The 22,708-nt window shown below is 42.8% G+C and overlaps 1 long non-coding RNA gene across 1 annotated transcript; it reads right to left on the minus strand.

The window, feature by feature from the left end:
- Nucleotides 1-13,587: 13,587 nt before the first annotated feature.
- On the minus strand, nt 13,588-14,996 carry LOC134202681 (uncharacterized). The gene is made up of 2 exons (XR_009977301.1): nt 14,866-14,996; nt 13,588-13,892 (listed from the first exon to the last, which is right to left on the minus strand). It is a non-coding gene; the product is annotated as an uncharacterized LOC134202681 (long non-coding RNA).
- Nucleotides 14,997-22,708: the final 7,712 nt, after the last annotated feature.

Here is a 22,708-nt window from a genome sequence, read left to right on the forward strand (position 1 = left end):
GTGCAACAGCCTCCGCAGCCATACCGCTTCTGATGCCGCTTCCGAGAGCGCAACATATTCAGCCTCCATAGTCGAGGTTGTTACGCAACCTTGCTTTCTACTTGCCCAACTGACTACTGCATTCCCGACGAAGAAAACAAAACCACTAGTCGATTTGCGATCTGCCGAATCTCCAGCCCAATCTGCGTCGCTGTATCCGGATAGAATTAGGTCCTTTGATCTGTCGCTGGTTAACTTCAACTCATACTCAGAGGTGCCCATCAGATAACGAACGACTCGTTTTAATTCTGTCCAGTCCCGCTGCGTTGGGTTAGACGATTTTCGGCTGAGTATTGATATTGCTACTGCTATGTCTGGTCTTGAGTTTGAAGCAAGATACAGTAATGCTCCAATTAAACTGTGGTACATAGTGTTGTTTGGTAGATCTTCACTCTCCTGCTGTTTCAAGTAGCCTTGGTCAAGAGGGTACTTAGAATTTTTCGCCTCCTGAAGACCGAACCGTTCTGCTATTTCTCTGATGGATGATTGTTGACTAAGGGAATAGAACCCGTTTTTGTCCTTACTCACCTTAATTCCGAGGAACTGGTTCACAGTTCCCAAACAAGATATATCAAAATGTCTCTTTAACTCTTGCTCCAACCAATCGAGATATCGATCCTCCTTGCATACGACGATCATGTCATCGACATATATGAGTACATAGATCCATTCACCGCTACGAAGTTGCTTCATGTACAGACATACATCCGACTCGGACTGACGAAATCCCATTTCGAGTAATACCTTTTTGACTGTAGAGTGCCACACATTCGCTGACTGTTTAAGTCCGTACAAACTACGATGAAGCTTGCAAACCATTTATTCTTTTCCTGGAACTGCGTAGCCAGGCGGTTGTTGCATAAATACTTCCTCTTCGAGCTTCCCATTGAGATATGCGTTGCGAACATCAATATGCCTCACCTGCAATTTTTTATGCCCTGCCACCGCCAACACTGCCGTGAATCGCATATCTGTCCCATCTTTGCTGGGTTTCCTATTCATATGGGACAAATATGCGATTCACGGCAGAACAGCACTCGAAAGGTTGATTGCATTGCGACCGGTGCGAAAACTTCTCCAAAATCGGTGCCAGGTCGCTGGGAAAACCCTTGCGCGACTAGTCGCGCTTTAAATCGCACTACCTTTCCTGAGGAATCAGTTTTGTGTTTGTACACCCATCGTGAACCAATAACTTGCCGACCGGTTGGTAACGGCACAAGTGACCAAGTTTGCTTAGACAATAATGACTTGTATTCTTCGTCCATAGCACGGATCCATTGATTCTTGTTGGTACATCCGACTGCTTCGCTGAAATTCTGCGGTTCCCTTTCCGATGTCAAAACAACACCCACCACAAATTCGTCATAATGTGATGGAAGCTGTCCTTGATTACTACGCTGAGATCTTCTGATGTTATCTAACTCGATAACAGGCTCTTGAAATAATTCTTCCATTCCAAAACACTCATCGTCAAAGTAAACCGTTTCATCGAAACCTTCGAACTCTGAATCCTCGGTGATAGGGGAGAATGATCCAAAATGCACCCCTGGGGCAAAATGGCCTCACTCATTAAATCACTCATATAATCTGTTGTAGTACATTTATGAACGAATATTACCATTACAATTCATAATTAGTTATCCATCATTGAGCTCCATTGGAAAAATTTAGCAAAATCCCTTCATATTCACTCAAATTTAACGATTTGCTATTCTTCCACCACATCCGTAAGATTGTAGTTCAATCCATTAAGAAAAAACAAACAACCATGCGTTCACCATCATTTTACATGCAATTGAGTCATTTTAGACCACCATTCGGGCGTTTTGCCCCAGGCCTATTTTTAAAACATTTTTTAAATGCGTTAGAAAGTCATGAAAACCTTATATTTTTGAATAAGAGATCATTGTGAAATGTAGCTGGATATGTAAATTTTGCACCTATAGGTTGAAATGGTTGGGTATTTTTGTTTATATGGGCGAAAACATCGAAAAAGCTTAAGGGGTGCATTTTGGACCGTTCTCCCCTACTATCCGCTTTCTCTTTCTCGAACGAGAAATCAATTTGAACTTCTTCTCTTTGATGGTCGTCATCTTCCTCCAGAACAACTGTCGTAGTCGGTTTGATTGTTGTATCCCTTGGCTTCACGATTCGATTAGCGATGTCTGCTTTCCTTTTTGACTGTTGTACTTTCAGCTGCTTATTAGATTCATTGAGTTGTAACTCCTCCTGAACTGCTGAACCGACTTCCAGAAATTTCGCGTCTCGGCTTATGGTGATTTTGTTGGTACGCTTATCCAAGAACCGGTATGCTTTTGAGCCACACGCGTACCCAACAAAGGTCAACTTTTGAGACCTGGTCTGCATCTTACGCCGTTTAGAGTCAGGGATGTAAACGTAAGCATCACACCCGAACACCTTCAAATGGCCAAGATCTGGTTTGTCGCCATTCCAGTTGGATTGGATTTGGATTGGATTTGGATTTGGATTGGATTTGGATTGGCTTTGGGTTGGATTTGGGTTGGATTTGGATTGGATTTGGATTGGATTTGGATTGGATTTGGATTGGATTTAGATTGGATTTGGATTGGAGTTGGATTGGATTTGGATTGGAGTTGGATTGGTGTTGGATTGGATTTGGATTGGATTTGGTTGGATTGGATTTGGATTGGCTTTGGATTGGATTTGGATTGGATTGGATTGGTTTGGATTGGTTTGGATTGGTTTGGATTGGTTTGGATTGGTTTAGATTGGTTTAGATTGGTTGGATTGGACTTGGATTGGTTTGGATAGGATTTGGATAGGATTTGGATTGGTTGGATTGCATTTGGATTGGATTGGTTTGGTTGGATTGGTTTGGATTAGATTTGGATTGGTTTGGATTGGTTTAGATTGGTTTGGATTGGGTTGGATTGGTTTGGATTGGGTTGGATTGGTGTTGGATTGGTTTGGATTGGTTTGGTTTGGATTGGTTGGATTGGCTTTGGATTGGTTTGGATTGGGTTGGATTGGTTTGGATTGGTTGGATTGGTTTGGATTGGTTTAGATTGGTTTAGATTGGTTTGGATTGGACTTGGATTGGTTGGATGGGATTTGGATGGGATTTGGATTGGTTTGGATTGCATTTGGATTGGATTGGTTTGAATTGGATTGGTTTGAATTGGATTGGTTTGGATTGGTTTGGATTGGTTTGAATTGGTTTGGATTGGTTTGGATTGGTTTGGATTGGTTTTGGTTTGGATTGGTTTGGATTGGTTTGGATTGGTTTGGATTGGTTTGGATTGGTTTGGATTGGTTTGGATTGGTTTGGATTGGTTTGGATTGGTTTGGATTGGATCTGTGTTGGTTTGGATTGGTTTGGATTGGTTTGGATTGGTTTGGATTGGTTGGATTGGTTTGGATTGGTTTGGATTGGTTTGGATTGGTTTGGATTGGTTTGGATTGGTTTGGATTGGGTTTGGATTGGTTTGGATTGGTTTGGATTGGTTTGGTTTGGTTTGGATTGGGTTGGATTGGTTTGGATTGGTTTGGATTGGTTTAGATTGGTTTGGATTGGGTTGGATTGGTTGTATTGGTTTGGATTGGTTTGGATTGGTTTGGATTGGGTTGGATTGGGTTGGATTGGGTTGGATTGGTTTGGATTGGTTTGGTTTGGATTGGTTTGGATTGGTTTGGATTGGTTTGGATTGGGTTGGATTGGGTTGGATTGGGTTGGATTGGTTTGGATTGGATTAGATTTGGATTGGTTTGGATTGGTTTGGATTGGTTTGGATTGGTTTGGATTGGTTTGGTTGGTTTGGATTGGTTGGATTGGTTTGGATTGGTTTTGGTTTGGATTGGTTTGGATTGGTTTGGAATGGTTTGGATTGGTTTGGATTGGTTTGGATTGGTTTGGATTGGTTTGGATTGGTTTGGATTGGTTTGGATTGGATCTGGATTGGTTTGGATTGGTTTGGATTGGTTTGGATTGGTTTGGATTGGTTTGGATTGGTTTGGATTGGTTTGGATTGGTTTGGATTGGTTTGGATTGGTTTGGATTGGTTTGGATTGGTTTGGATTGGTTTGGATTGGTTTGGATTGGTTGGATTGGGTTGGATTGGTTTGGATTGGTTTGGATTGGTTTGGATTGGTTGGATTGGTTTGGATTGGGTTGGATTGGGTTGGATTGGGTTGGATTGGATTTGGATTGGTTTGGTTTGGATTGGATTTGGATTGGCTTTGGATTGGTTTGGATTGGGTTGGATTGGTTTGGATTGGTTTGAATTGGTTTGGATTGGTTTGGATTGGTTTGGATTGGTTTAGATTGGTTTAGATTGGTTTGGATTGGGTTGGATTGGGTTGGATTGGGTTGGATTGGTTTGGATTGGTTTGGATTGGATTGGTTTGGATTGGATTGGTTTGGAATTGGATTGTATTTGAATTGGGATTGGTTTGGATTGGTTTGGATTGGGTTGGATTGAGTTGGATTGGTTTGGATTGGATTTGGATTGGTTTGGATTGGTTTGGATTGGCTTTGGATTGGCTTTGGATTGGTTTGGATTGGGTTGGATTGGTTTGGATTGGTTTGGATTGGTTGGATTGGTTTGGATTGGTTTGGATTGGTTTGGATTGGTTTGGATTGGTTTGGATTGGGTTGGATTGGTTTGGATAGGATTTGGATTGGATTGGTTTGGATTGGATTGGTTTGGATTGGATTGGTTTGAATTGGATTGTATTTGAATTGGGTTGGATTGGGTTGGATTGGTTTGGATTGGTTTGTATTTGGATTGGTTTGGATTAGAGTTGGATTGGTTTGGATTGGGTTGGATTGGTTTGGATTGGTTTGGATTGGTTTGGATTGGATTTGGATTGGATTTGGATTGAATTTAGACTGGATTTGGATTGGAGTTGGATTGGATTTGGATTGGAGTTGGATTGGAGTTGGATTGGATTTGGATTGGATTTGGATTGGATTAGGATTGGGTTTGGATTTGGATTTGGATTGGATTTGGATTGGATTTGGATTGGATTTGGATTGGATTGGATTGGTTTGTATTGGTTTGGATTGGTTTGGATTGAATTTGGATTGGATTTGGATTGGGTTTGGATTGGTTTGGATTGGATTGGTTGGATTGGTTTGGATTGGTTGGATTAGTTTTGGATTGGATTCTGATTGGATTTGGATTGGATTTGTGTAGAATGTGGATTAGATTTGGGTTAGATTGGTTTAGTTAATGGTTTAGTAAATCAATAGTTTCAATAGAATTTAAGGACAGTTTAAGGACAGCGTCAATGCTTTAGTGCCATAAAAAATAAATTCACAGCTGTTATTGATATATAAACTACTGCGCCGGTATGAAAAAAAAGAATACAATTAAATTTATGTTTTCGTAATAACACTCAAAAAAAAAATTCCTAACCGAAAAAAAAAGAAAGAGTAGAGACGGTGAATATTGTGGGGAATTAAGTGAGTCCGAAAAATGCATTTGCATTTGTTGGTTACATTGATGGATAAAGTGGAACGTATTTCTTATTTCATGATAAAAATAATGAAATATACAAAAATATTTAAAAATGACATTAATAGAATAAATGATAACGAATTTGAAATTCAATCGTAGTTGGCATTTGAAATGCCAGCATACTAAGAAGCTAATGAGAAGAAATTTGAAATTCAATCTCAGTAGGCTGACAGGAACGGTGAAAATAAACGATCATTCAGTGTTCTGTTTTGAGGCGTGAACATGCGAATTATCCTTCGGTGTTCCGCGCTTGTTTTCGTTGGTGAGAAGCAAATCGGAAGACGAATTTGCTTGGCTACGACAAACTCGTATGGGGTTTTACCGAACGTGATGGCAATCTGTTCTGCACAAATGCCGCTGCTGCTCTCGCCTCTGCCCAATAACGTTTTTCCATATTAGCATCAAGGAGCATACAGACAGCCATCTCTTGCAGGTAGCGATTACGACGTTCAGTGACGCCGTTTTGCTGGGGAGCGTAGCCTGCCGTAAGCTGCATCTCGATGTCCTCTTGTCAATAAAAAACTTTTAATTCGTTGGTAACAAATTCTCCGCCGCGATCGGAACGAATTACTTTCGCTTTCTTTCAAATTTGTTCTCAGCCAGTCTCACGAAATCCTTGATGCAGTCTTTCGCCTCTGATTTATCCTTCAGCAGGTATGTACCTACTATAATCGTCAATTAGCGACAGGAAATATTTGTTGCCACCCGGTGAAACGTTTGACATTGGTCCACACAAATCTGTGTGGATTAGGTCTAAGGGTCGAGAACTCTTCCGTAACGCCTGTTGTGGATATGGCAGCCGAGCCATCTTGCCTTCTAGGCAACACTCACAAACGATCGATGCTCCGCAGTTGATCAATTTCAATCCGGTGACAAGATCTTCTCGCTGTAGCCGATCCAAGACCGTCGGATCACGATGGCCAAACCTGCGGTGCCAGGTATGTTGGCAATTCACAGTATGCCGCTGTCCAACCGCCAAGGATGTACATTCCTCTTCATTGAGCACATATAATCCACCCGATCTTTCACCTTGCACGACGACTTCATTAGACTTGTTCAGAACTGCAACGTCATTCTGCTTGAAAAGCACACTGTATCCACTGTCAGTTATTTTGCTTACTGACAAAAGTCCGCTTTCAAGTTGTGGTACAAACAGAACTTCCTCCAGTTGGATGTCAACAGTACTGCCATTATCGTTCAGCATTTTCACCTTTCCGGATCCGTGTCCTCCAGCTCTTGTGCTTACTCCGTTAGCCATTCGCACTGTAACCGCCGGTGCTTCCTCCAACTGCTCGAAAAACTTCTCGTTGTTTGTCATGTGACATGATGCACCACTATCAATCGTCCACAGTTTGCCCAATTTAACAGCTGCACAAGTGGCTTCGTCCTTCGCATCTTTCGCCGAGAAACAAATCGCCCCACGGTGCGTATCCGTCGCCTGCTTTGCTTTCTGCTGTTGAGTAGTTTTTCCTGGTTTACTTCCAGATGCACCTTCTGTTTCTTTGCTAGTAGCCAGCCACATTCGACAATCTCGTTTGAAATGGCCGGGTTTTTTACAAAAGAAACATACTTTATCCTTGCTCACTTTGTTTGCTTTCAAAGCCTGCTCACCGACTACCATTGATCCGTCTCGATCTTGTCGCTTGCGATATTCATCTAGCAACTTTGTTTTGATGAGCTGCATAGTTATGTCAGCATCCGGACGAGCTTCTAGTGCCGATATCAAGAAGTGGAATGATTCCGGCATGCTTCGTAACACCATGGCGATCATAAGCTTTTCGTCCAATTTGAGACCTGCACCCTCCAAACGCTCGAACAACGAATCCATGTCCAGAAGATGATTCTCCACATTTCCCGATTCACCGAGCTTCATGTCACACAGCCGGATCAGAAGTGACAGCTGTGACGTAATCGTTGCTTTCCCATGGTATGCTTTTAGTGCATCCCATACTGCTTTCGCGCTGGTGCAATTCTTTATAAGGGTGTACTGACTTTGCTCGATGCACAAGCCAATAGTTGCTTTCGCCTTCCTATCCGCACGACTCCATACGTCCGTAATTGGTGTCGGTACCTGGTCCACAATAACGTGCCACAGTTCCTCCCGAGTGAGAAACATTTCCATCTGGAAACGCCACGTTTCGTAGTTGCTGTTCCCGAGCTTCGTAATAGCAAACTTACTGGGATCCGCCATTTTGCTTACAACAACTTGTACCGACCGTCGAAGAAAAAAAAGCGTCGACAATTCGTCCAAAAAGGACACTCCGAAACCACGATTTCCAATCTGGGCCAATAACCTGTTGGCCAGAGTGGACACTCGATACGAGGACAAACGCAAGGAATAACTCGACGTGAGGAAACCGTGAAATAAATAGCGGAACGAGCGCGATAAGAATAACGTGTTATTTATTTGACTTCTTGTAATACACCCAAAAAGATAGAACAGTCCGTGCTGCCAGTATACATGGTTCTGTGTATCAGCGCTTAAGGCGTACTTATACTAACAGTCACGATCGTCTCGGTCCAAGACTTTCTGGTAGCATTCAGGAACATCTAGTGTGGGGGAAAATACGGCAGAGGTTGCTCGAAAACCAGTAAAATAATCAAGCAACTTAACCGGTAGCCTGCGCTCCCGTTCGCTGCGCCTCGACGACTCGCCATGAGCATCGCGTCTATCTGTTGGCGAAGGGAGCGCGACGGTTGTTGGTTTGGTTGGATCGTCCACTTCCGGATCCTTCATCGTTGTCCGAATTTTCTTCATCTCTGACAGGCTCTGGTGTCGCCGACTGGCCAGTCACTTCTTCATCTTTTCCCTCTTGCTCGTACGATGGTAGCACTTCTAAAGGTTTCGCATCTCTGCTTTCAGAAGCGAACAGAAAACATGTTTCGTAGAAACGGACATCACGAGTAATTTCCACCTTCCTGTTTTCTTGCTCCATAGGCGGTATCCATTGAAAGCGTAGCCGATCATGACAATCTCCTGAATCTTGGCATCCAACTTTTTGCGGAGTTTGCCGGGGACCCACGCTTATGCCTAGCATCCAAACACGCGTAGCTTCGACAGATCCGGCTTGGATTCAATCCAACATTCCGCTGTTGTGGTACCCTCCGGCAACGCTGTTGATGGGCTGCGGTTTATTAAATACACCGCTGACAGGGCTGCTGCACACCACATTGACTTCGGCATCAATTAATCAATAAGCATGGTTCTCACTTTTTCCACCAGCCACGCCGTTCTGTTGAGGCGTATAAGGGACGGTTGCTTCGACATGGATGCCCTTCTTTTTGTAGAAGCTTTTCTGCACGGTCGAACCATACTCACGGCCTTGATCCACAGTAAGCTTCGAGGTGCGCAAACCAAAATGCGCTGTCACCAGTGCTTCATACTTCTGGAACTTTTCGAAGATTTCCGACTTCCGCTTCATCAGGTACATCATGGCGAAGTGCGTCTTGTCATCGATAAACGATACAAAATATCTTGATCCGTCCCAAGCTGCTTACCCTGAGCGCACGCATCGCAGAATTGATTCTGGCCTGGCTTGAAGTCGACACCAGTGGCCATCTTCTTCTGCACGATTTTGACCATTCTTTCTTGGCCGAGATGCTCAGGCGACGATGCCACAGCTCGTTTCGTTCCACCTGAAAAGGTTAGCAGTTGAGTTACTCACCTTAATATCAAGCTCGTACAGGTTGCCCTTCATCAGAGCGGTATCGATGATATTGCCATCCTTCTTTAGCACCGCTATGCCCTTGAGGAACAGCACTTCAACGGCAGCAGTTGCCAGCTTTTTCATCGAGACCAGGTTGTCGCGAAGGTCCACGATGTACAGCATCTTTTGCATATTCAAGAGTATGCCGTGGTTGCTGTAACCATTTATCTCGCCCTTTTCCTTCGCCACCATCCTTGGCCACTTTTATGACCACTGGGCACGGCAGCCTTTCGACCGAATGGATAAACGTTTCCTCGTTCACCAAATGGTCACTTGCGCCCGAATTCGGCTTGAAATGGATGACATCACCATTTGACGTGGAAGACTGGTCACGGTGCACCATAATACTCACTCCTTTTTGGCTCGTCGCAGCATGCACTCTCTTGTCCTTCTTGCTGCAGTCCTTCTTCATCTGGCTGATTTAGCCGCACTTGTGACACTGGCCCATGAATTTGTCATCATGCTTGTGACGCTGATGGCCCGCAAACGCCGCTCGTCCATGCGCGGTCCGCACGTTTTTGCTCTTCCACGAGCAGCCATTGCTTGACCAAATCCAAATTTAGGCCCTTTTCCTTAATGTTCTCGAGCGCCGTTACAAGGGGATCGTACGAGTCAGGTAACCTTATGAACAGCTGGGATACGAGATCTCTCAAGCTTCGTACCGGCCGTTTTGAGTTGTTTTTACCAAATCGTCGAACACCAAAAGGTGGGACCACATCGATGCCCCCCTCCTTCATTCGAAGGCGACCAAGCTGTTTTCGCAGAAGCGTTTGACTGGGCACATACTTTTTTGCGAATACGTCGCTCAAGCTTGACCACATCTCCTTCGCGCTGCCATTGTCCCGGACGACTTCCTGTACCTCATCCGCCAAGAATCCAACGATCATGCTTTTCGCTTTTCATTGTCGAACTTCACCTCGTCCTCTTCGGGCAAACCTTCCGTCAGGGTCCGCAGCATGCCAGCCGAATCCAGGAACATTTTTACGCGAAAACTCCAGTTTTCAAAACCAGGTCCAGGTCCAAAACCAGGAATACTAAGGAATCCAGTGCACAGTTTCCTTCAGGGTGCCCATAACCTCTCGTAGGTATGACTGACGGGCTACACAACCGTGTGGCACCGTTGTCAATTCGCTTAAACGCAGCCGCGCTGTTGCCATCTAGCGGCGACGGACGTATGCGTAAAATCACTGTTTTTCAACATGGTGAAGTATTGGAAGTGTATTTTAAAATGCTTTTAAAATGTTATTAACAGTGATATGTTGAAAACTTTTAAATACATATGGTTAGAATTTTGAAAAACTACATGTTAGGCTCCTTATCTACACATGTTTTTTTAATCAAAATAATTCAACTTTCGTGTTACCTATATAAAAGTAAATTAAATGTATAACCCAAAATAATGAACAATTTTTGGCTAAAATGTGTTTTAACGCTTTAATAAGCATTTTAAAATTGACTTCCTATATCCCTTGCTGGGTGAAATAAAAAAGCATCAGCTGATCCCCATTTTGTTTTCTCGCTTTCGTCAGGGCCAATTTAAACCACATGATTTATTCAAGTGTAACATTAATATTTATCTCATTTATCCCATTTATCCGCACTCGATGTAACACACACACACACAACCACACACGCCACTATGTAACCAATGCTACAAATAAAACCTCATTCCAAAGTTATCACCCAAGAGAACCACACGCGTTTCTAATTCTCTACTGCAGAAAAGCTACTCTGCATCAGGTTATGGGCCTGACGCCGGCGGAAAAGTAACGCCATCAAAATTGTTTTTTCCACTAGTTCGCGGTTTATTCGTCGCGGAGACGTAAAGTTCGCGCGTTTACCGGTCGTTCTTCTCGCGAGTGCCATGGAAGGGAATCGATTTTCCCTGCAGAAGCTGAGCAACAGCAACTACCCGACTTGGCGATTCAAGGTCGAGTTGCTGCTCATCCGTGAGGGACTCTGGCGCTATGTACACCCGGGTGTGAAGCCAGAAGAAGAAGAAAACGACGAGTGGGACGAAGGTGATGCGAAGGCGAGAGCCACGATCGGGTTACTGATCGAGGACAATCAGCACGGTCTGATTCGTGCCTCTAGGACAGCCAATGAAGCCTGGGCGGCGCTGCAAAATCATCACCAGAAGGCGAGCTTAATTCCAACACTCCTCCTTAGTGTGCATGCCTCGCAACTTTCTTGGCTCCTTCTAACACCGAGCCTCCCGTCCAGAGCTCCTCCTCGCCGAACAATTCCTCCTGGCCCAATCCGTTGCCCGTACAAATGGCCTCTATCCGACGTTTGCACAGCACCCTCTGTTGACCAGCTCTTGAATGTTCCGACGCTCCTCCTGGACTCCTGCTGACCAGCCAGCATCCTACCGAGCGTTCCAACCACCTGATGAATTCCGTCCGGCGTTACCCAAAACTTACGTGGCTGATCCATGATCCCACAGCGCCACGCGACTTATGCGGCCGATCCATAATCCCACTGCGATAACGTTGACGGCCATAACATACCACTAAGATGGAGAACGGGAATCGTTCCTGGGCCCATGACCTGTTGACCGGAGAAGGGAACCCCTCAATATTTCTTAATCTACCCAAAAGCAAATACAAACAACTGGCGCCTGCTTCCTATCCATCTGCGATCTACAGCGAAGCGTCGCACACTACCTGAGATTCCAACCGTATGACACCCTCACAACTGCCCTTGAAAGCCGGTCGGACGACGACCTAACATTAGAGCTAGTTAAAAGAAAGCTTATGGACGAGGCAGCAAAACGGCAAGGTGCTGGATCAAACTCGGCACTGCGAACCTGTCACAACAATAAGAAGAAAAAGAGGCCCCTCGAATGTTATTATTGCAGAAAACCGGGGCATACACAAAAGGAATGCCGGAAATTCGCCCGTGATTCGGAAAAGGAACCTAAACAAGAAAAAGCCAATAGGAAGAAGGAAACAGTTTCGTTCGCGCTTATCGCAGGAGGAGTAACGGAAGCTGTCAAGCCGTGGGTGGTCGATTCCGGTGCGTCACGGCACACTGTAGCGGAACAAAAGTTCTTCCGGGAGATAAGAAAAAGTGATGTCAAATTTGTCAACCTGGCGGACGGAAAACAAGCGGAGGTGCACGGTGAAGGATGTTGCGTCGTCGATTGCGTCGACGAGCTTGGACATCGTCGGGAAATGAACTTAAGCAACGCACTTTACGCCCCCAGTCTATCGATGAACCTGCTTTCTGTCCCGTCTCTCGTACAAAAGCAAGCTACAGTGGTTTTTGACACGACGAACTACCAACAAACGCTTCGTTCCGCAGCTTGATAGGAAGTTTGCTCTACGTCGCGGTGAACACACGGCCGGACATTTGCGTGGCCGTTTCACTGCTTGGAAGAAAGGTCACCAAGCCAACCAATCGAGACTGGACTGAAGCAAAGAGGACTCTCCGATACCTCAAGGCCACGATCTGGCGAAACTGAATGCTTTGTCGACGCAGACTGGGCCGGCGACGAAGGCGATAGGAAATCTCATTCCGGGTTTCTCCTGAAATTCGGTGGTGGTCTCATCGACTGGGGAACACGAAAACAATCGTGTGTCGCCCTGTCCTCAATGGAGGCCGAATTCATCGCGCTAGCTGATGGGTGTCAGCAGTTAATGTGGTACCGGAAGTTGCTCAACGACATCAAACAAGCTCCGCCCCATCCGATCATCGTCTGGGAAGATAATCAATCGTGCATAAAAATCGTCGACTCAGAGCGTCTTGAAAGGCGCTCCAAACACATTGACACGAAGTACGCCTACACCAAGGACCTTCAGCAGCAGAAAATCATCGAACTCCGCTACATGCCAACGGAGCGCATGGAGGCAGACCTTATGACAAAGCCATTGGATCGAATCAAGTTGGAGAGGCACCGTTCGGCCATAGGCGTTAAGGAGTCTGTTAAGTCAATAAAAAACGAACTGATCCGGTTAACAGTTGAAATAGAAGAGAGCATCTTTATTACTTTTATACAACAGCAAACCTCTTGTGGTTATATACAATTTCCTCTTATGTACTTACTATCAGAAGGATGACAGCTGTCATCTTTAACAGATCGATACAAGGGATAGGAATTGGGACACACTGAATATAATATATTCCTAATTGAGTATATGACAACTCCTCCCTTATTTAGTTCATACTTATATCACTATCTAATAATATCGATTTGATAATATAAACAAACGACTGTATTCGTATATATTTAGATCATGTTGTATTTTATACCTATAATTCTCGATTGCATTTAGTAGCTGAACTCAATACCTTTTTTACTCGAAACTACTTAGTAGTACAAAAATTCATTATGGCTAGATTTCTGTTTCTTTCTATTCGAACGCCTCAACACAAATGGCGCCTTCGAACTTCCTGATGGAAAAACTTCAACACATTCCTGCAACGCTCCCGGGTGTAGTTCATTTCTGGCGGGTGGTGGAGCCTCGACGTCAAACCCGTGGAACGGTTCATCATCCTCAGAATCGACAAATTTTCGCTTGTGTGTCCGTACTGTTGTCTCATCTCCTCCCACATGAAACGAAACATTTCGCCTTCGTTCATTGGTTTTGACTAGCTTTATCTGCCCCCTGTGGGCCGTTAGGAGATGGGCTCCGATGGCAATCTGAATCCACGTCGCTATCGTAGTCCATTCTCAATCTTTTAAAATATTCATGCGGATCCTCCAGACTTGCTGTATCTCCTACAAATTTAACCGGATGTTTTTGCTGGTTGAGGTATTTGTAACAACTTTTTTGAATATGTCCTCTAGCGTTACAAAAATGGCAGATAAAATTTGCATACCGTCCTTTTGTCTGTGATCTAGATCTAGAACGATATCCGCCATTCTGATATTGGGTGCGTCTATCCTCATTTCGATACCTTTCTCTGCCCCTTCTTTCGAAATCCTTATCGCCATAACCCTTTCTTTCTTCCCTTGTGTCCTTCCAACCCAATCTGTGCTTTACCGAATTCACTCCATGGTTTCTGTTAATCGCTTGCGAACTACTTGCTGTTACTTCTTTTGTTTTCAAAATACGTTCTGCCACTTTTAACGTCAGATTCTCTTCGCCTAAAAGCTTTTGCTGCAAATCCTTGTCATGCACACCATAAACCAATTGATCCCTAATTGCTGAATCCCTAAACTCACCGAAATCACATGTCTCAGCTAGTAATTTCACGTCTAATAGAAAATTTTCATTCGTCTCACTTGGCCCTTGAACTCTACATCTAAACTTGTAACGCATCACTATATCCGATTCTACTTTATCGTATCTCTCTTTTAATTTTTTTATAATGTCCGCATAAGAAACAGTTCTAAGGTCCGTTGCAGGATAAAGACGTTTCAATTCTTGGAACACCGTTATCCCACACAAACTAAGAAAAATATCTTTTTTCTTACCCTCCGCAATGTCGTTACTAGAGAAGATATATTCCATCTGCTCGACATAATGCGAGAACGAAGTTCCTTGGACATAAGGATCAATTGAACCAATTAGTCCCATAGTGCACAATTAGTTTACGACTTGAAATTTGAAACGAAATGCAGTCAAATGGCGTCTATTTGCAAAAGGAAAAGGAACAATATAATCATGTACCTTTGTCTAGCAAACTGCTGCTTGCCAAACCCTCCTATTGTTGCCGGTCTCGCCCCGGATCCGATCGATTCCCGCGCCTTTGATCCAATCGATTCCTGCGCCGCTGGTTGTCCGCCTACGCTTAAGTTACCATCTCCTCCAACGCTCGTGTTGATCCTCTTGGTCGGTCGATGTTCCCAAAACGATCGATCCCGATACGCACCGATGTGCCACGTATCCTCTCAGCTATCATTCACTGTTATCCGAACTATTCAGATTTCCGCACCGATGAATGCCTTTAATACTTTCCACCTCTGTTCTCGGAATATCGACTAACTGGCCTAGCGTTATTGCTCAGAGGCTCTTTGGCTTGCTTCCGTTACAGCCTGTACCAGGGAATCAACTCAACCTGGCTCGCTTTCAAATGCCCAAGCAAAAGAACAAAACTAGCGTCACTTTCGACCGACTATAAATGAAAACAAGAGAATAGAAACTTTTACTACAAATTCACAAAGCAAGCATTCTTTGTCAAACAAAACAATCACTAAACAATTGACTTCTTTCAACACTTTTCAATTTCAAGCTCTCAGCTCCGATACTGCCTTTCCAAAAAAATGGTCACCAATTACCTTTAATCCGAATATAATCCGCCTCTGTATACCCTTGCTACCGTCCGACGCAAGCTAACCCGGAGCAGCCAACAACTTCTGTACGTTTTTATCACTTTCACACGCGAATAACTACTTTTTTTACTCTCGTCGCCACTGTTAAGTCAATAAAAAACGAACTGATCCGGTTAACAGTTGAAATAGAAGAGAGCATCTTTATTACTTTTATACAACAGCAAACCTCTTGTGGTTATATACAATTTCCTCTTATGTACACAGAGAGAAATAAAATTGTGCTTCTGAGAATATCGCACTTTCGTTTTGAAAGTAGTTCGTTTTTAGTAATTTTGAGTAACGAAACTTTTACTTTGAATGCAAAATTTTCTATTTGAAAGTTTTTCAGTCAACAAAACATTGTAGCTTTGAAAGCGAAAATTGTTCAAATGAGAGATAAAATAATTTTGAATCAACTTTTTATTTGATTGATTTGGCAACACTGGCTATAATCAAAAACAATCTGGCAACTATACGAGCAGTCAACGGCTGGACTGGAAAAATAACTCCGTATCAAGGAAAAAATGAGTGCTGCTCCTATATAATTTCCTTCGACGAAGTAAATTTACAGGTAAACATTATCTAACTCTTTTCGATGCGAAAACTCCAAGGTCTTGTCTTCTATTTATTGATCATCGTATAGATGTTGAAAGAGCATGGGATGGACTCTGGATATTTCATCGAGTACCTAACAGGAATCGAGCGTCCGGCAGTTAATATTATATACGTGAGTTTGTACTATACTCACTAGAAAGCTAGAAATTTGATGATGCTAATATTTAATTTCGTTCGTTAGATGTTTACCATAAGCCGTTTCGACTTCGACTATACTAAGTTTAAACCGAGATTTAAACAGAGGATAAAACATTTGCGACAAAATCCCGCGGAACACCGAACAATGAAGGCAAAACGAAAAGATATAACCACTACCCTTGCCACTACCACCTTTAAATGCAACCCTGGCGGCACAAAATTTTGAAAAAAATATGAAGGTCATAAAATGTTAATTGCAAAACGATCAAAAGTATAATAAAATGGAAGCAAAATAATGAATTTGGAATGTTTTTAATTTTATTTTGACAAAACTAAATTAAAAATTGCATGTGAAATTAAGAAGAAACACAATTGTTATTTTGAAAGTATCACTAGTTGATTCTAATGTGATATTCACCTTTTATTTTGAAAGGAAAATGTTGTGTTGAAAACATTCCTCTTGTCAAAGTTCTTGCCGAGGTAACATTTTTTGCATTGGTAGATTTAACAGTCCTATACTTTCTACTGAAAATCACTAACTAATTTTCTTAATTTCACCAACGTTTTTTTAATTTTACCAACGATTTTTTTTGTGTGTACTTACTATCAGAAGGATGACAGCTGTCATCTTTAACAGATCGATACAAGGGATAGGAATTGGGACACACTGAATATAATATGTTCCTAATTGAGTATATGACAGAGTCCACAGACACATCCAACTGACAACGCTGAGGAGGAGTGACGGGCTACACAACCGTGTGGCACCGTTGTCAATTTAAACCACATGATTTTAAACCAATCTAGTCAGTATATTACCGACATAAGACTTTTGGGAAATCGTCAGACACTCTTCGCTTCGTTGGATGTCTAGGCCAAGGAAATTACTCACTTCACCTAAATCCTTTATCCGAAAGTGTTTGAAAAGCTCCCTCTTAATCCATTCGACATCTCGCATGTCCCTACCAAAGACCAGTATGTCATCAACATATAGAATAAAATATTAGTTTTTATTCTTATGCATATATATATAGACATGTGTCTGATTCGGTGTTTTGGAACCCCAGACTTTTTACTGTCTGATTAAATTTTAGGTTCCAAGTTCGTCCAGCCTGTTTTAGCCCATATAGACTTTTGTTCAAGCGGCAAAATGTTTCTTTTTCGTTCGCACTGGTAGGCAACCTCATAAAGATTTCTTCTTCCAGGCTTCCATTAAGGAATGCAGTTTTAAGGTTCCCCCAAACATACGCGATGCGACAGTCGCGACGCGATTCTATCACTTGGCGACAGCGATTCTGTCGCCATTGGTATGGAAACGTAAATAGAACATTGCTTGCAGCGACACAACGATAGAATCGCGACGACTAGTTGTCGCCGTCGCGGCGATGAAATCGCTTAGGTCTGGGGAAGCCTTTAACGTCCATCCAATTGGTGAACGAACATACTGTTCTGGATAGCCAAGGACAAAAATGTCCAAATTGTGGTCATTTTTGCAACTGGTGCGAAGGTTTCGCCATAGTCCAGTCTTGGACGTTGCGAACAACCTTTGGTAACCAAGCGAGCTTTGTATCGAGGGTTACCATCTTCTGACTTAATCGAAAAAGTCCACATGGAATTGATTGGTTTTCTTCCTTGTGGTATTTCTTTCACCAAAGTCCAAGTGTTATTATCATGTAATGCCTTCATCCATTGCATGCTTCCACTGATACCAGTCATTTCGTTTCATTAATTCATTGATCGTTCGAGGGACTTCCCCTGAATAGTGTAATAGTACGAAACTTGTCTCGTAATCTCGGAGCCAATTTGGACGATGAGTCACCCTCTGACTATGGCGTTGAGACATTGGTTCAACATCACCATGTCCAGGATAATTCTCACTTCCATCATCCTCTGCTTCTACGAATTCATCGTCACTATTATTGTCATTCTCTGGGACTTCCACCGGATCAATCGGATCCACAGCCTCGGCTACGGGAATATCGGGAATATCAGTAATAACAGTAATCCTGACTAAATCTGTCCTCTTTGTTTTTCCCTAGACGGGAAGAACTAAAAGGATAAACCGATTCGTCGAAAATTCTGTCCCTTGAAACGACAATTTTCTTGCCGTCGTTATCCCACAACCGATAACCCATTGGCGCATACCCTACCATAATCAGCAATTTGCTTTTCGCATCCAGCTTCGAACGAAGATGTTTATTGATGTGTGCGTAGGCAGCGCATCCAAACACTCTTATGTAACTCACATCAGGTTTATTTCCAAACCACATTTCATATGGAGTCCTCAAATTTGCTAAGGCATTTGTCGCAGTACGATTTGTGAGAAAAGGCGAAGTATATAACGTTTCACCCCACAGATACATAGGAACATTTCCTTCATGTATCATCGTCCGTACTCAATGAGAATAAATAGAAGGTGAGGGAGAAGACCAAATGCAAGTGTATTAGTGGATGATGAAAAATGTAAACAGTAAATGGTGACGTACATATTTGCACGGCTTCTTATGGGAGCTCGTTCGAATGTAGTAGTGAAAGATTTTCCGCCATACACAAAAGGCACGCACACAATATATGGATTTCCATACCTTAGTATTTATTTACATTGGTCCGTACTTTATCCATCAATGTCCGATTCATCCTCTCACTCACCCCATTCTGTTGGGGAGTATAGGGTACAATCGACAACATTTGGATTCCTTTTCTTTCGCAAAAGGTCTTGAATTCAATACCGAAATACTCGCCCCCATTATCTGACCGCACCGTAACCGTGATATCTCGCTTAACTTTTCAAAAGTACCTAAGTAACATTTTTTTCATGAATTAATTTGAATAGCGCAATCAACAGAACAACATGAAATCTATTGATTGCAGTATTCAAATTAATTCATGAAAAAAATGTTACTTAGGTCCTTTTGAAAAGTTAAGCGAGATTTGTTCACAGAAAAATGGGCGGATGCCATAGCTTTAACTTGCATAAATTTCTCAAGCATAATATAATATTTAGCGCACGCGAGTCTCATGAAGCTTGTGTACACGCCCGTTACAAATCACTCAGAGACTGAGTGAAATTGTATTGCCGTCTCTTTTTTTCCCATGGAAAAGTTACTCAATTTTCGTAAAAAGTGGAACTACTCACATTAACGTTAGTGAATACCTCACATTAACGTTAGTGAGTCGCATTGAGACATCTCAAAGCGATTAGCTCATGCGCTGTTTGCCATGCAAACCTTTCCAAACAACAGCGGATGTGCGTAATACTTGTGACACATATATGATACCAATATCACTGTACAGCATAAAATCATATGTCTGTCACCCAGAATCACGCTGGTATCACGATAGCACGATGATTTCCGTACCCTGCCCTTCGACCGTTGTATTGTACGAAACAGAACATAATTTGTTGTTTTGAAATGTCAAATACGCTGTTTGGCATATGAAATTAAAACAAACATTTGCAAGCTGACTGAGTAAAATTCGTTTTTCTGCAATTCCGGATGATATTTTTCACATTTCACATTTCAACATTAGCAAATAATTATTCGTAAGCCCATTATTTGCTACAATTACGCTCTGAAGATGTCTTCCTATTGATTTTGCCAGTTCTTGGGTTGTTTCCGGGAGGATCTACCGTCACTTTGAGTTCTGTATCGTGTGATTTCGAATATTTTGAGCAAGGATCCCATGGGTTTTAATTGGAATGAGGTCTGGGGATTGCGAAGGATGCGGGATCTTTGATTTGCCATTAGTTAGCATCTACTTTTTTAGATGGGAAGAATGTTTTGTACCGTTGTTTTGGACAAATTTGAAATTGGATCTATGACCCAATTGAACGGTGCTGGCTTTATCCTTCATAATGTCCAAATGAATTGAACGATCAGTGCCGTTTGCACTGAAATCACTCCAAACCATAGAATAGAGTGATAAACGTCCGCAGAAATAATTGCTCTGCGGAATATTTGCTAGAACTCGCATATTTCTGCTAAAATACCTGTACGAAAAATTGGAAAACTAAGACGCTTTCATATCGATGAATGAACTGCTGACGCGAATCCACAATTTATTCAAAAAATGTGGGTAAATATTGTGTAATACTCATAAGAACTATGTATGGTAACAGTTTATGATTTCTATACATTTTGATGAAAAATATAGTTTTGGAAAGCGGTAGCAGAGTGTAAAATAATCGATTTTTTTTGGTGAAGTCCATTTTTCTTCATTTGTCAGTTCACTTCCGACACATTCATAGTCGGCTCTGGACAGTCAATATTCAGTTGAATATTAGTCATTGAATATTTATGCACATTTTACAAATTGATAAATTATCTGAAATCTGAACACGTTTCAAATGAGTGAAGTGATTTATCACACAGGACTGAATCCGATTTTCATTCGCGAGGCACTTTCAGCGGTAAACATCAACATAAAAAATGCAAATTATGTTTTTTCTGCACATAGTAAACACATTCAGTGACAGTCGAATGAATGAGTTCGTGGAGTAGTCGTCTGACTATGTCATTCTATGTTTTGAATATTCATGCGATGTTTGTCAAAATTCGGACCGAAGTTGCTTCATGAAGATGAATATTTTATGCTCTGAGCGGTAGAATCAGTTTCAAAACAAGCTGTCAAATAGATACAACGGTGGAAAGAAAAGATGTGTGTCATCTTGTCACTGTACGCGTACAGCGTGATACGAAAATCATTGTGCGGAAATCATATGTCTGTCGATAGTATAAAACAGCTTGGGCGGGAAATTTTCATTCAATAATATTGTCGCCTAAGTAACGCCAGCTATGCATTCCTAGCGCATGAGATGAGTCTCATGAGACGTACATTGAGACACGCTCACTCAGTTATTTTATGCGCGCTAGCTTCTCTCGTCGCACTATATCGATGCTACGTGAGCTTTTGTAGCTCATGGCACACTGTCTCATCCGTGTATACACGAGAGTTAAGAGACTCTGCTCCCTAACTTTACCCAAGCGTATACTTTCGCTTTCCGGATAAAGATCCAGGTAGTACAGTCCGTTGATTCTTTTACCCGTTACTAGCAAAACGCCATCACTATCTCTGATCTCCACTCCACCATTGCGAAACAAAACGGATTTACCTGTTTCCTCAATAAGAGCTACAGAAAGGATGTTTGCATTCAATTCGGGAATAAAAAGCACATTGTAAATTTCCAAACGTTGGCGTTTATTATTTCTAACAGTAAAATTTCCCATTTTGCAACATTTCAGCACCGCCCCATCCTTCGCAGTTCCCACCTGTAGTTCTGGGGCATCCCACAGGCGATTAAACAGCTCGATGTCATGCGCCATGTGTCGCGTTGCCCCCGAGTCGAGCAGGATGGGAAACTTAACCGGCATTTCCTCCAGATTGATTTGACGCACTCGTTCATCACGTACGGCGTCCGTGACGACGGACTCTGCGACTTGCACCGGTAATGGGACTTTCACCATGTAGGCACCCTCTTGCCGTGCGAGCAGAGCCACATCACCATTGCTACCTTGCGCGCTCGCCATGTTGGCAAGCAGAGCCAATTCACGGTTGTTTCCATCGCAATCTCGCCCGCTGTTTAGATCCATGCGACCCATTCGTCGTTCCGTCTCCAGCCGCCGACGAAGCACGAAGCAGTTTCGTTTCTTGTGGCCGACTTTCTTACACTCGAAACACACGGTTGTTTTCTTCTTCTGCTTCTTCTGGGGCTTGATGTTTTCGCTCATCATGGCAACGTGATGGTTTCCTCCTTGACTTGATGATCTGGCAGTTTCTTCGGCGTCCAAAAAAATACGCTGTATCTGTTCTTTCGTCATCTGATTTAAATCTTTTTTCCGGACAACCGACAGCGCCCCAAGGACGTGTTCATTTTTTTCTGGAATAGCCACGAGCAACGTTTCCACCACTTCCTTGTGAGGTACAGCCTCTTCCATACTGTCTAGTTAGCTTATTAGCGAGGGCAATTCCTGTTTACATTGTGCTAATATTACGCTAGTATTGTCGGACAGTGCATTGTCCGCTAGAACTAGCTCATATGTAAACGGGCCATTAGTGATGGGAAATTTTACGTGCGAAAAGTATATAATCGAACACGAACAACCAACATTGCCGTCGTGCCTGAGCTTTGGAATAGCTCAATCAGATAATCCATTATGTCTTTTGCATACTGGCATTGGAACACTTGCCCCATGGCGTCGGCATCCAAAATTCGTTGACGGCTTCATCGTCTTCTTTAAGACGTTTCTCCATTTTGGCTTTACGAGCCGTTTCTTGATCAGCAGTCTCGTTTGCTGCCGGCTGCGCAAAATCCTCCTCAAGAGGCGTTTTGGCAAGGGTATGAAGAAAACCTTCATGTTTCAAGTGCTGTTCCATCCGTTTTCTCCAAAACGGAAAGGATTTTTCATCCCCTTTGAATATTGGTACAGCAACTCGCTTCTGTCGACCGT

This window comes from Armigeres subalbatus, unplaced genomic scaffold (genome assembly GCF_024139115.2).
Source record: "Armigeres subalbatus isolate Guangzhou_Male unplaced genomic scaffold, GZ_Asu_2 Contig1345, whole genome shotgun sequence".
NCBI lineage: Eukaryota > Metazoa > Arthropoda > Insecta > Diptera > Culicidae > Armigeres > Armigeres subalbatus.